Source organism: Aedes albopictus, chromosome 3 (genome assembly GCF_035046485.1).
Source record: "Aedes albopictus strain Foshan chromosome 3, AalbF5, whole genome shotgun sequence".
NCBI classification, from domain to species: Eukaryota; Metazoa; Arthropoda; class Insecta; order Diptera; family Culicidae; genus Aedes; species Aedes albopictus.
Genome location: NC_085138.1, coordinates 250047694 through 250063590, shown reverse-complemented (window position 1 = coordinate 250063590; position 15897 = coordinate 250047694). Strand labels below are relative to the sequence as shown.

General features: G+C 37.8%; 1 protein-coding gene and 1 long non-coding RNA gene across 2 annotated transcripts in view; both read left to right on the top strand.

Annotated features, from left to right (window-relative positions):
* LOC115259965 (uncharacterized) overlaps positions 1 to 3320 on the top strand; it is a 37451-nt gene extending 34131 nt beyond the window's left edge. The window contains exon 3 of the long non-coding RNA XR_003894342.2: positions 2971 to 3320. This is a non-coding gene — a long non-coding RNA (uncharacterized LOC115259965). The remainder of the gene's footprint in view (positions 1 to 2970) is intronic.
* Positions 1 to 15897, top strand: part of LOC109422250 (tubulin beta-3 chain) — a 106559-nt gene that overhangs the window by 66980 nt on the left and 23682 nt on the right. The gene's annotated exons all lie outside the window — the stretch shown is intronic.

Sequence of the window (15897 nt, the reverse complement as noted above, 5' to 3'; positions counted from 1 at the left end):
CGACTATCCAAAAAATCAGTTTGAGAAACGCTGTTTTAAACCCAAGAAAGAATGGATCAAATTTTCTGCATGGATTTAGATTTTTTTTTTTCTGTAAGGAATTATATTTAGCAAGTTTCTTGAAAACTTCAATAAGCGGTTCCTTAATATTTTAGCTTCATCAACGGGATTTCTCTAGGTAATCAGAAGACTTTACCTTCTTCAAAAATTTCTGCAAAGTTCACTTCAGATCTACTTGTAAGAGTTCTTTTAGAAGTACTTATAAGAATTTATTTAGAACTTATCCAGAGATTCTTCCAGAAATTTCTCCAAGATTTCTTTTAGAAAACCTTGGATTAATGATTTTTGTTCTTAAAATTGCTTCATACATTTTTTTAGTGGATTCTTTCAGAAAATGTTCCACAGATTCCACCAGAATTTATTCCAAGAATTCCTTCATTAAAATCTTTCAATGAAATTTTCCTAAATTCCATCGCTAGCTCCATCGAAAATTCTTGTTCTATCGGAAATGTTTGTAGTTATTCCTTAAGAATTGTTTTTTTTTTAAATTTCTTTAGAGATTCGTTTAGGGTGTTTTCTTCAGAATGGAAATTCGGAAAAATTATCTCCAGAATTTTTTTTCGGGAATTCCTCCAAGGGCTCATGTATGATTTCTTCCAGTGGTTCTAGCAAGAGTTCCTATAAGTACAACTAACAAATCGATGATCAATTTGTTTTCAAGTTTTGACAACCATCATAATTCAAAGATGAATTTGTTTTTGCTTTATGTTGGAGTTTCTAACCTTATCAAATCTACTTGAATAAAAAAAATGTTGGGATTCCAGCAGAGTTTTATACAGATATTCCTTTAGGAATATCTATGTATTTTTTCATAAATTCGTCCAAAATTTTCTCCAATTATACATCTAACAATTTCTGCTCAGAAGCTTTCAGAAATTGATTTAGAATTTTCTTCAGAAACATTTCTCAAGAGATTTTGCTAGAAATAATTGTAGTAGTTTATCCATTTGCTCCTCCAGATATTTTTTCAGGAATGCCTTTAATTTTAAATAAATTTCTCCAGGATTTTTTCTAAAAAGGTTCTCTTATGAATTACAACAGGTGTTTTGCTTGAATTTCAATATTCAATATTTCAATATTCCTTCCCTCGAGAAATTCTTCCTCCCGAGAAACAAGAATTCTTTCGAGTTTTTTCTATAAATTTAAGATTTTTTCAGAAATTCCCTTTGTCTCCATAGGAATTTCTCCAGGAATTCCTACTGAAGAAGCTACTTTTATTTTTACTTGAAACTAGCCAAGATTTATAAAAACGGGCTTGGTGGTCTAGTGGCTGCCACTTCTAATTTATATGCAGAAGGTCCTGGGTTCAATCCCTGGACCGTCCCTTTTTTTCTATTTTGTATATTCCTATCCACTCTCTTCAAACTCACCTCTCTATATATACAACTCATTTGTATTCATATGTTCATAGCCATCGCTAGAACCAGAAACGGTTGAAAATACGATTCCCTTCCTTCCAAATTTCACAGCACAGTGTTAATCTATCAAATAACGCCTACAAGTTATGCAATCAAGCAAACTGTGCTGCTTTAGCTTCATAGTAATAACCGTACTACCCTATCACCTTACGCCTGGCATGCACGCACCAATGTGTGAACCCTCTGCCAACCACATCCCACCAGCACTCCGAAATCCGCATGACACCTTAACATAGAAGATCACCAACGCTCACACACTGAAAGCCTGCTACTCCCCGGCTGATCTGGCGATACTGAAGTGGCAACTACGGGCGGTCAATCAAGCTCAAGCTGAAGCTCTCAAATTAGCCAAGATTTCTAAAAATAATAAAAAAAAAACAAATATTTTGTGAAACTTGCGAAATAGGATGATAAAAGGTATTATCGGCAGGTTTGTTCTCTTCGTCATGAGGAATTTTGTCCGCCAAATTGTCTGAGACTTGGTAGTATAACTCAGCTTGGTTGGGAAAGATTTGGGGCCATTTTTTTATTTTATAAGTTTCCCCGAGATGCGCATGAATAAACTTCGAAATGGTTACCAATCTGACTATTGGAAGCTAGTTGTATTTGTAAAGAAATGTTTAAAGCTGGTGTATGTCGAAATGTTGGCTTTATAAAGCATTATATTCCCCTGATATACGTTTGACTAGCTTCAGAGCCCGACTCCGGCGAATCCGACCTGTACACCCCAATACCTTTTGCCTTGTCAAGCTGCTTGCAAATGATTTGGTTTGAGTCATTGTGGAGCGAAGTGATTTTGCATGGAAACATGTCAGATCCAGCCTGTGGGATCGAACCACCCAAGCCAAGTGATAATTGCTATCGTTTTCGTTCATCCATAAACCTGTGATTTGAACAAAAAATCATCGTGGCTGAATGCTTAAGATGATCGAACGAAAAACCATCAAGAAGATGCCTCGTTTTTCTTGTTTCTCACCACCGTGGGGAAACCCACGAAACGGCGTTTTGTAATTCGATACCATTCCCTGCAGATAGATACCCATTTTTCGAAAAACACTGCATGCGTTTGGTAAAGTGGATTCGGATGGACCATCTCAACTGATGAACAACCAGCAATGAATCACTTTCGCTTCCGAGGTTTTCCAACGAAACGCTGGAACATTAATCGTCGTGATTTGGAAGTCGATTGGACAGAGGAAAAAAAACAAGAGCAAAGCAAAATTGCAGTCTAAAATTGGAGCACATTCAGCCTCCCGATGGAAATTTAGTCGACATGATAGCAGAACGGTTTCTTTTGTTCTAACAGATAAAAGAAAATTTGACCACCTCCAGCGCTTGGTTTCGTTCGCTGTGTCGCATGGGAAAATTCGGCCGATGATTTATGGTCGCTTATGTTTCGTAAAATTACTACCCATCATCGCTTTTCCTCCCAGTCCGATTGATTTCTCTAACCGTTCGTTTTTCGTCTTTCTCTCGATTTCTTTTTTCGCAGGTAAATTGTTTTCTTCGACTGCTGAGCCCCCCCGTGCTAATTTCACGCACCCGGCTTAAGAGTGTCGAAGCTTAATTGCAAGGACCACTCGCTAGTGGAGTTCGTTCGGTAAGGTAAACCAAATGCCAACACAGTAAAGTGTCGTCACCACCCCGGGCCTGAAGCCATACCTACGGTGGGAGCGGATGGACGGACGAATCCAGATGAAATTTGATGACTCTCCTAAGCGGCGCGGGGTAAATTGGAGAGAGCGGAAGTCAACTTTTTTGTTTTCGGAGTTTACGTTCCCTTCCTCCTTTGGTTTCGGCTATTGCTGCAAAGTGGAAATACACCACAGCTATGTGAGCGTTCGTCTTGTATTACTTTTAATTAGGGCCCCCGCACGCAATGACACAGCGGTGGAATCTTCCGTTGCCGGATGGTGAGAGATCAGGGTGAAATGTGACTCCTTTTAGAAATTCCTGAATGAACTTTTGAAAATAATTTTCTAAAGAAATTTGTTGATAGAAATTTCTCAAAAAAGTTCAATGAAATTCATGAAGACAGATCCTGAAGGAAATTCCTGAAGGAAATTCCTGAAGGAAATTCCTGAAGGAAATTCCTGAAGGAAATTCCTGAAGGAAATTCCTGAAGGAAATTCCTGAAGGAAATTCCTGAAGGAAATTCCTGAAGGAAATTCCTGAAGGAAATTCCTGAAGGAAATTCCTGAAGGAAATTCCTGAAGGAAATTCCTGAAGGAAATTCCTGAAGGAAATTCCTGAAGGAAATTCCTGAAGGAAATTCCTGAAGGAAATTCCTGGAGGAAATTCCTGAAGGAAATTCCTGAAGGAAATTCCTGAAGGAAATTCCTGAAGGAAATTCCTGAAGGAAATTCCTGAAGGAAATTCCTGAAGGAAATTCCTGAAGGAAATTCCTGAAAGAAATTCCCTAAGGATATTCCTGAAGGAAATGCCAGGAGGAAATTCCTGAGGGAAATTCCTGGAAGAAATTCCTGAAGGAAATTCCTGAAGGAAATTCCTGAAGGAAATTCCTGAAAGAAATTCCTGAAGGAAATTCTTGAAGGAAATTCCTGAAGGAAATCCGTGAAGGACATTCCTGAAGAAAATTCCTAAAGGAAATTCGTGAAGGAAATTCCTGAAGGAAATTCCTGAAGGAAATTCCTGAATGAAATTGATGAAGGAATTTCCTGAAGGAAAATCCTCAAGGAAATTCCTGAAAGAAAATCTTAAATGGATTCCTGAGAGAAACACCTAAGACACGTTTCTAAAAAAAATCTGAAAGAATTTCCTAAAGAAAAATTTCTGAAGGAAGTTCCTTAAGGTATTTCCTGATGGAAACTTCTGAAGGAAACTTATGGTAGAAACTAATGAGAGAAATGCTTGAAGTAACTTCCACATGGAAATTCTTGAAGGAAATTCCCGAAAATAATTCCCAAAGGAAATTCCTGAAGGAAGGAAATTCTAAAAGGTAGTTTCTGAATGAAATTCCTGAAATTTTCGGCCTAAAAGCCCAGTGCCACATTTCAAACCGATCCCCCCCAAACTGACCGAACAAATTTCTAGTTTGCAACGCAGCAGCTCCCCGTCGTTGTCCCCTCCGAAGAAGGAAGCAGGCTTAATTTCGGTTTCATGACCATACGGTTGTTTCTTAATGGTTCGGGGGTAATGTCACACATGGATACATACAAGTGCTCAGTTCATCGTGGTCAGAATAACAGCAGCAGCAAGTCGGGTTGAGTGAGTCAGCCAACACAACGCAACCGGATGGAAAATGGGGCTTTCACGCGTGCTGCCAAACATACCTTCCCATATCTAAATATGATTTTGGAAGACCCGAAAATATGCGTTCAACTGCAACCGCACCGCCGCTCCCCAGTCGCACAGGCCGCTGCGCCGGAGCAGACGAACAGATATAATTATTGGGGTGGTCTAACGGTCAGTTATGCTGAATTGTTATAATGGTGATCGCGTTGGAATCCACTGTTTATGTGTCATTCGTGCGAAGAGCGAAGCGGAGAAAGAAACCACGGGGAATGCACGGATCGACTTAATTGTGTCTTTGATTCGTGCTATGGAGTATTTTCTCCATCGGGAATAGGAAAATTATGCTAATAATTATTTGTTCTGGAGAAACTCAACTAGCTATGAAACATGGTTTGAGCATGATTTATACGAATAAAGAATAAGCAAGCTAATGTGTGGATTCGTAAATTGGGGTTTTAGATTGAGAGGTAACTTTGTCTTTCATTTTGATTTCTTTTGCTTTAGAAAACATAAGAGCATATAATTGAGCTACGGAAATTAAGGGGCATCCATTTAGTGAGTCACGAAAAAACATAGGATGTATGCATGCCCCTTCGTTAGAATCCAGGTCATCAATGCCTTTTATACTTTGATGCGAAGAACATGTTTTCTCGATGTCGTTCATCTGGTCATACCCCGTCCATCACCGAACAATCTAGATTGCAAGAGATTGGATGCATGACGCCAGAAGTAAATTGAATAGATAAGTCATTTAAACCCACTAGGCAGAGAGATACATAGTATTGGGTTTTTATCAAAATGGTGCAAAAAGTGCCTGATAGCTATTTGCTTCTTGAGGCTTCTTGGACTATTGAAAGAAATGTATTAAATACATCAACACGTATTAGCCAGTTGGCTGAGCCTGATTATCGCACAAAAATGGCTGAGTGGTCAAGAATGTTACTTGACTGTTAACTTGAAAAGCCTAACTGATACCATGCACCTGGTGATCATGGCAAACTTTTTTCTGAACTATATAAACTATAGCTACGATGAACGGTACAACACGGCCTTCCAACTTTAACCACAAACCGACCTACCCTTTGAACCTTGCGTTTATCAATGGACAACCCGCATGTAACGTGAATCTCCGCTGATGCAGCCATTTCTGTGAACTCGTGCAGACACAGGGGCCCTGTTTGCAGTGGGCGAGCGATTGCATCATCGTTTAATTTCCTTCTCTTTCCTTTTGTTGGTCGGAATTATGACAAGGCAGGTGTCATAACCATCTAAAAAGAAATTACAAGCAAGACCTGCGAGAAAATTTATGATATTATACATATAAGCAAACTATAAGCAAACTATTTCAGTTTTCTCCAACCACAGAATGCAATATATATTTTCAAATTAAAAAAAAAGTGAAATTCACGAGAAAAAGTGCAGAACATTGTTTTAGAATATTACGTGAAGCTTTGACTAAAATTTTGTATACTATCTGAGGGATTACTGGAAGATTTTTGGATATGAACTTAGCCTCGATATCAGGCAGTGTTCATTAAACAGTGCTAGCTAAAATTCAGAAGGATGTTCAAATGCATTCTCTGAAGGGATTTCTCAGTCTATATTGCAATCTTGAAAAAAAAATGTGGATAGAATTTGGAAAACAAAATCGAGGTAATTTATCAATTAACTGGTAGCGGTATTCTTTTCTTGAAAATGAATTCTAGGAGAAAGTCTAGAGCTTTGCATCAATATCAGAGGGTTCCTTTAGTGTCTTGACTGACTTTCTAGTTCATTCACAAACCTTACCAATTTTTTGTTATATGTTCTCGCAGAAATTACATAATTTACAGAAAAAAATCGACTAGTGTTTTCGAAATACTTTTTAGTTTAGTGTAAAGTAGTATTCGGACTTTTTTTTGCAAAATTCAGCAGATCTAATGAAATAGATGATAAATTTGATACCTATATCCAGTTACGCATGAGTGAGTAGGACAGGAGTGAGACATGTCCTACGCGTCAAATTTATCGCCCTACTTACGATTTTGTCAAATAGTTCTGCAATTATTATATCACCAATGTAATAGATAAAGAATGCCTCAATAAGCGAAATAAAAGTTGTAATACTCACGTAGTTTCAATTATGCGTAAAGTGTTGCTGAGGTGTCTTCATTTCATTATGCAATTAAAATTTAATGAGGTGGGCCAAAATATATTCACTTGGTGGTCCAAAATAAAGTTAGGTGGTCCAAAATAGAAGCCCGAGATTCTTCAGGAGTTTTGATATTTGTTGTATTTACTACAACAATTTTAAGTTCTGGTTGACCTTATTCGACAGAACACATGTTGCTCTAAGTAATGCCTACTGAAATCATCCATGTTTTATAGTGAAAACCTTCTTTTATCACTGAATTGTTCATCCACTTCCTAAAGGGGTCCAAAATACCTCCCTTACCCTATACACAGCATCTCAGAAGAAGTCATTGAGCGATTTAAAAATATTTTCTCCATATGTTGATGAAATATTCTAGAATTCTATAGATAATATCTGTAAGGATTATAATAGCACAGAACTTGAAAAATCTAAGAATACTTTAATTGAAACAGTCTTAAAAAGTATGGATTTTTTAATAATTCAAATATCTTGCTTGCAGTCATCCAAATTTCAATTTTTTTTCATAAAGAGAAAGCTAATTATAAAATGTTTCGAGCTTCTAAACACAGTTTTTGCGTCAGATTGGTGGACATCGAGATATCAGTGAGTATATGGGATGATCTTCCTAAATTTTAATAAAATAAAAAAAATATTGTGTATTTTTTTTCAATAAATAAGATAAAAACTATTCAATTTTTTCATGTTAGTGAGTTACAGTAAAATAATCAGCTCAATCGGTTTCGGAGAATAAGGTGTACGAAGAGAACAACTTTGCTTAAAAATAAAACAAAAATCGATTTCAAATCGACAGACTTGTATGGAAAGTCGAAAAAAAAATCCGCTCTACTGTATTGTTTTTTTCTTCACGTTTTTGAACTCAGTCAAAAATTATCACAGCCTATCCTCAGAAATTTCTCAAAGGTTTATGCAGAAATTCTTTTTTGGCTTACTTGTGCATCTTCGTGAATGACGATATACAAATATAAAATGGGCATTGGAATAGTAAGCTCGTGTTTAATAACTGAGGAATTGATAATAAAACACTAGGCTGGCACGTTATACCAATTTCTTTAGAAATTTTTGCAACCGATTTGCTTGGGTACTCTCCTCAGGAAAATTCAAAAACTCGCCCAAGGAATCTTTCTGGAGATTTCCCATGTAGGTATTCTTCCAGAATTTCCTAAAATGTTTACTTTAGAAATTCCTACAGTGGCAACTTATTCAAGGATTATTTCAGGAACTCTTACAAGGAATTCCTGAGAAATTCCTTGACAGATTCCTTCAGGTACTCTTCCAAAAATTCATTCACAAATTCTTCCAAAAATTCCTTCAGGCATTGCACCATGCATTGTTCCGGGATTCTTCCAAGAATTCTTTTTGAAAAATCTTAATAGATTTTTTTGAAAATTTACCCAAGGATTTCATAACAATTTTCTCTAAATATTTCTTAAAAATTCCGTCAGCAGGATTGCAGCAGTAATTCCTTCAAGATATCCTCCAGAAACTCTACAAAGGCTTCTTTCAAAGATTCTCACGAAGATTTTGTGCAAGCGAGTCAGTGTTTGGACGAAAAAGTGATCAGTGAACCACTCGGCAGTTTTTCTTCCCTTCTGTTGGTTCAGTTTCAATTACCAAGCGGTGTATGTTCTCTCGTCGAGTCGCATGGTTCACGAAGAAACACAAAGAGGATACTCCGATATAAACAAGCTGCGGCGATGAGCGGGCATCGCTAAGTGTAACACTTACCGATGATCGCTCATCGTTGGCTTGGGGCAACTGTGAATAATCGTTATTTTCATCAGTATTTAATGCGTTTTCGCTTTAAAAACGTGAAATACTATTTAATTTAACTGTATTCATGACGTTGCAGGTTGTGTCGTCACAATAAAAAAAGAAATATGGCAATAAAATATTCTTACCGAATGCATCGCTTTCATTAGCGTCATCGAGCATCTTCTCTCTTGATTGCGCTCTCGTATCGAACCGGGTAAGAGAATGAACAGCATTTCGGGGAGCGTTCCCGATCATGTTGGTTCATGAAATGTTACATTCGCGAATGTATCACTTGCTGAGCATGGACCATTCAGTGGTTCGCGATAAAAATCCACACACTGAAGCGAGTAGTAAATAATTTGAGGGCCACTCTAGCATGTGGCCACTCACTCTCTGTTGTATATATCACGACAATTAAGTACAGCTTTTTGCCGCAAAGATCATCTGTGTATGCCCAACTGCCGATTGAAATAGCTATCTTAAATAGTAAGCAAGTCAGAAGTACACTACCGCTGTTACCAGTACACCGTACGACGTAGAAGTGTAGTTCGAGTAAACAAAGTGTTTAGTTCTCCCACTAAATATTCTTTCAGGAATTCCTTTAACTATTCTATCAAAAATTCATTCATGAGATCTTCCAAGGGAATTCCTGCAAGAACTTGCGGTGGATTTTCCTACCAAAATGTCCACCACTTAAGCACCATAATGCTACACAGCAACTTTGCTGAAGGCATAGCAAAAAAAAAAACATGTCAAATAAATGCATTAAACATTTAAATAAACGCTAGCGCAAAGTAGTGGTCAGTTCACACTTTCCAGTATTTGAAAGCCTTTAGCTAACTGTAAAACTTAGTTGAAGATACGAAGGTATAATTGTGATCAATTGCATGCGTGTACCGCGATTTGGCTCAGAAGTCGTGCACGCTGGCTGTAGTGCACAACAAGGAAGAATCTTGCAAGAAAACCTTGAAAAAATGTCTAGAGGAATCCTGAGAAATCACCGGGAGAAATTCTGGAAAGATCTCTCTGAACGCACACAAGAAAGAATGTCATCATTCTGAAGAAATCCCTGAAGTAATACCAGGGGTCGAAAGGGGAATCCTAGGCAAATACTCTTATAGCATTCCTAGAAAAATATTTGTGAGAGGAATTCATGTAGGAATCACGGGAGGGACCCTTGGAAGAATCCTTAGATATATCTCGAAAAAATATCCCTGAAGAATATCTTTAAAGAATTCTGGGGAAATCGCTACAGGAATATTTGAAGGAATTGCTCGAGAAATGTCTGAAGGAATACTGTGAGAGTACCAGGTGGAATCCTTGGAAGAATCCTTAGAATGATTTCTGAGACATTCCGGGAGAAATCCTTTAATATATCCCAAAAATATATCTCTGAAGAAATTCTGAGAGGAATCCCTGGGAGAATTCCGTGAGCAATCCCAGAAGGAACACCGGGAGAAATCTGTGCAGAAATTCCGGGTGGAATACATAAAGAAATTCCTGGAAGAATCTTCGAAGGAATCCTGAGAGGAACAACCGAAAGAACTTCCAGGAGGAATCCCTGGGGAAACCCTTGGAGAAATTCCTGGAGAAATTTCTGAAAAAATCTCCAGAGAAATCTCTAAATAGGTTTCCTGTAGGAATTCCATGAGAAATCTCTAAAAAAATCTCTAGAAGACAGATGGAAGATTCGCTGGAGGAATCCAAAGAGGAATCCCAGGAGGAATCTGATTTTTTTTTATGAAATCTCTGAAAGAATAGTAGGGAGGAAGCCCTGTAAAAATCTTTGGAGAACCCTGGAAAAGTCCTTGTAGAGAACCTGGAAAGAATACTTGGAAGATTTCTCGGATGAATCCCGTGAAACAACTTCTGAAAACACCTGGGGAAAATCCTTGAAGGAATTCTGGGAAAAATCCATGAAGCAATACTGGCAGAAATAGGGTAACAATGGGTATTATCGGCAGGTTTGTTCTTTTCGTCATGGGGAGTTTTTGTCAGCCAAATTGCCTGAAACTTGGCTATATAATTCAGCTTAGTTGGGAAGGACTTGAGACCAACTCTGAGTTCAATAGGTTTCAAAAAACCCCAAAGACGAAGTGAACAAAACGGCCGAGAATGAGTAATTTCCCCTACTTGAGAATCTTTAGTTTAATGCTGAAAAAAGTCCCTGGAGGAGCTTCACAAAAGCCGTTTCTGGTTATCGATACTGAAGGAAACTCAAACTACAATCATTTGAAATTGAAAAGGATGCTAGTAAGATTCAAAATTTGCCTCAACTTTCTCAATACATAAAAAAGATGAAATTGAAGAAGAAAAAAAAATATCCCACTATAGAATATAGAAAACCAATTGAATCAGCCCACGCAATTAGCTTGTCGGCAGAATGACACATCTCACGCGTTTTCCCGACAGTTCCACGCGAACGCGTGAGCCAAAACAAAAACACTTTCAACGACGTTTTCGAGATCGTATGCCAGCGAGGCGCGGCGTTGACGCTTAACGCAGACATCAGCCACCTATCCCCTCAAGATAAAGAGGAAAATACTTTTCATCTTGATTGCTTGAGTGAGTGAAGGTTTCTTCTCCGCACTTCGCTTCGGTGGGATGCCGAAAGATGGGGCTTTGTCTTCAGTTTCCGTTTTTCCTTCACTCTCAGAAGAAGAAAAAACAAAACTGATGAAAGATTACAGTCAAAAGGTCTGGCACCACGCAGAAGAAAGAATCGCTCAATTCACGGCTTCTTACAGAAAGAGAGATCTCATCCGACAGCAGCATTACACCTACAAAGCTGCATCGCGCGGCTGAGGTGGCGCAAAACTGATGCAACAGGAAGAAGCAGTTCCAATTGCAGTAAAACGCTTCAAGTGGAGAGGAAGTTGTTAAATATCTGCTCCACTGGGATACCCAGACCAGTCAGGGGAAAGAATTGGATGAGACATCATTCATTAGCACCTCTTTCGTTGGCGTCTTCCTATTAGCGTATCGTCGTCGCCGTGCTATGCCCCGTCGTCGCGTATACTTGGGCGTGGTTACCATATTTTTCCGGTTGTGATAACATTTGAATGTAATTCATTATTGCTAAAATCGTAGAGAGATAGTATGTATGTATGTATGTATGTAGTTAACCCCCATCCTAGCTTGAGTCTTGCTCTGCATGCAGTTCCACTTAATAGTAAAGATTAAATTTCATTATCACTTAGATATTAATCTAGACAGTTTCCATTTAATATTTTGTCAGAAATTGTCTGAGGAAATCCATCAGTTATTTATGAAGGGGGAGATTCCCCCATAATTCTGTGGAAGGTTTAACAGAAATTTAAGGAATAACAACTAACCCTGACATCATCGTCACCCTAGTTACGCCCATGATGGTGGAATAACTGCTACTGATCATAAAGATTACCATAAATATTTACTTTCTGTAATTACGGGTCAGAGGAATCAGAAGTTCCAAATTTCTGAAACCCATACCGAATATACACTCCCGTTCAAAAGTTTGGGGTCACCCCCTCAAAAACATGTCATTTTTTTAGGCCCATATCTCCGCCAATTTACGTCCGATTTCAAAAATCTAGGTCTCATTCAAAAGATAATAAGTCAAAGAAACTTTGAACATGGTTTTGATGAAACTTTTACAAAAATATTTATATGTATACTTAACCTAAACTTGCAACATTTTCTAAAAAATAAATTTAATTTTACGGCAGTGTCGCTGGAAATTGGGTCGACCAAATTTTAAGTCGAGAGCGGTAATATAACCTATTTTCTATTGGCTTTCGACTGCCTTTTACCGAACTTAGCGGAAAAATATAGAAGAAAAGTTATTTAGGAAATTAACCATTGATGTCATCGGCCAAAAGTTTGGGGTCACCCCTCAATATGATGCATCAGCCAAAACTTTCGTAAAACATGGAAAACTGATTTGATGATATCTTCGTCATCTTTCATTCAATTTTAATTCTTATTGGCTCATTTTGGAGATAATAAAGTAAACTTACATATCACACCTTTAATTTGATGTATTCAATAATTTTTATATATAAAAATATTATGTAAAGGTAACACATTTCAAAAATTGAGGCATTTTTATGCTAAGTTTAAGTATGTAAGTTTTGAAAAATTGTTGCGGTTCAATGTCTATGCAGTAAGCATCATTCATTATGTTTAATATAAGCCAAGAAGTATTTAAATCGAATGAAAGATGACGAAGATATCACCAAATCATTTTTCCATGTTTTACGAAAGTTACGGCTGATGCATCATATTGAGGGGTGACCCCAAACTTTTGGTCGATGACATCAATGGTTAATTTCCTAAATAACTTTTTTCCTAGATTTTTCCGCTAAGTTCGGTAAAAGGCAGTCGAAAGCCAATAGAAAATAGGTTATATTACCACTCTCGACTTAAAATGTGGTCGACCCAATTTCCAGCGACACTGCCGTAAAATTAAATTTATTTTTTAGAAAATGTTGCAAGTTTAGGTTAAGTTTACATATAAATATTTTTGTAAAAGTTTCACCACAACCATGTTCAAAGTTTCTTTGACTTATTATCTTTTGAATGAGACCAAGATTTTTGAAATCGGACGTAAATTGACGGAGATATGGGCCTAAAAAAATGACATGTTTTTGAGGGGGTGACCCCAAACTTTTGAACGGGAGTGTATGTAATATGTACCTTGCATACCTAGATTGCATTCTCGGTTGCGACAGCAACGGTGATTTATCCCCGCGGATGAAACACAAACAACGCAGCTTCCATGTTTCCGACTCATCGAGTCGTAGACGATCTCGAAAGAAAATATTTTCATCCATCGTGCGCACCTTGGCCCAGACAGACGCCGGGACGGGATGCTCACAGAAGTGAAGAAATATGAAAATCATCCCAAATGGAAATAATCGTAAAAAATCTTAACTGTTATTTTTATGATTTCGTTAACAAGAGGATTTCGGTCTGCCCCGACGACCGGCGATGCGATGATGAGTGCAGTGCACCGCACAATATGAGAGAGAAATGCCTCTTCCAAGGGGTGGTCACGGTCAGTAGCTGTAGCATAGTGTCACTCCCTCGTCGTCGAATTGCTTCCCAACGGTTATGAACCGCGGTTATGGATTGCGTCTGTCGCGAGGTCTGATGATTTCACTACCATCGTTGGGGCTGCGTTTTTCTATCATGTTAGGCTGTTACCTTAGCGTGTGTAGCCGAATTTACGATGTGTTAGGATGCATTTACGTTTTCTGGGAAGACATATAGTGGGCAAATATTTAGACACCGTATGGAGACATTTACTACTGGTTCCGTGTGGCTTAAGTTTATGGAATTTCCAGTGATTGAAAAGATTAGGTGATCTAGTGGAATTGATTCAAGGGTTTATCCAGTAATCCAGTAATCCTCAAAGGATTCATCAACATATACGGCTGGATTGCTTCTGTAGGTCAATTGGTGAACAATTGGTCAGTGAACATCTTTTATAGCGGGATTTTGTCACTGGGGAGTAAGTGCTTCTAACCCCTCAATTGTTTCAAGATTTTCCTCCCAGAGAAGATTTTAGAAATTCCTGCTGGATTCATTAAAAGATTCGTTCCAGGATTGCTCAAGGAACTGCTTCCAGAAATTTATGAAGTATCCGAAAGATTGCTCCTTCAATTCATCCTAGAAATGTATTCTACGATTTCCACAGAGGTTCATTCATTCGTACCAATATTGATCCCGGGATTCCTCAAGCGATTCTTCCCAAAATTTCTACTGAGACTCCTAAAGATTGCTCAGTAAAACGACACAGATGCCCACTACTTAGCAAAAAAGTCTTGTGATATCGCATTGTTCTAGCTGCACTTTAGTCGCCTCTTATGCGACTTATTAATATAATTCTTATCATCACAGTGTTAAAATGACTAGCGAGCCACTGTTTACACGTAACACCAAACACTATTTTTGGAACAGGCAGTCAGTATTTCATCGGTGAAATGTTGATTTAACTGGGATTCTGGGCAGTGAAGAGAATTGTCAGACAAAAGAGGCACGAAATTAGCAACCAAGAAGTCGCGACGATTACTCTTTATCCCTACTGGAAACAGATAATGACATGATCTCGATTTTTTTTGTTGCAGACAAAATGGAAGCTGAATTTGTTGCGTAATTTTCAACTCGTGAATAATCAATTATTACTAACCCAAAGTCGAAACTCTTTGATGATAGATCTTCAACAGAGTTGTAGTGTTTACCGACTCGAAGTTACCGTTCGAAAATCGAAATGCAAGGCCCAAAAATCTCCAAACTCGTGGTGTACGATGTTTATCCTATTATTTTCAAGCTGGGATAAACATATGTCGCATTGGGTGGATTGTCGTAACAAATACAGGTTGCGACATTGTCATTATTGTTGCGCGATGGTTGAATTTTGATTCACTGATTCTGGGTATTTTCCATACTAAAATACGATAAATAGGGTAAACGCTCTCTTAGTGATGGTAGTTCCAATAGTGGTGCTCATGGGAATTTGGCATTTTTTCAACAAAATTTATTATGAGATTGAACTAGTTTTGTGTTCAAGATTCTTCCAAAACCTATTTAGCAACTTTTACCGAACTTCGTTAGAGTTTCACAGATAAACGATAGCATTTCACCAAAATTTGGCAGCTTTTTTTTATAGAATTTTTGAAAAACTTATTACCGAACGCTCAGCAGTTGAGATTTCCGTAAAAATTACCGAACGCGACTAGCTGTGTAAGAATTTAATAATACAACTATACAATCCAATGTTAAGTTACATAGTAAAAAAATCTGAAAATAACTCCCGATGTAAACACATTTAACACATACATTTCTATTCCACCTTACAAGGTTTTACAATAAACAATGTCTTGTGTGAAATGTTGAACGCAAACGAAGGATACGTCTTTCCCCTTAGAGCTAGCTGTGAATTCAAAAAATGATAAAAAAAATGTGTTCGATGTGACGATGTCTTTTTATTACAGGTTATATGATGTAACATTTTTTAACTGTGTATACCAGTGGTCCTCAGCCTTAGTGTCTATGCGGGCCAAAATAAATTTTTACATGGGGACTGCGGGCCGCAAGAATTCAAAATTAATTTTGAACCAGTTTCATTAAATCTTCGATAGAATGCCGATCTACAAATACCCCTTTTCTCTGAAAGTCTGTTTCCAAAATTCACCATTTCTTTAAAAAGAGCTGTCGCTTACCACAAAATTCAGTCAAGGATCAATATTGTATGTTGCTTTCATAGAAAAACGT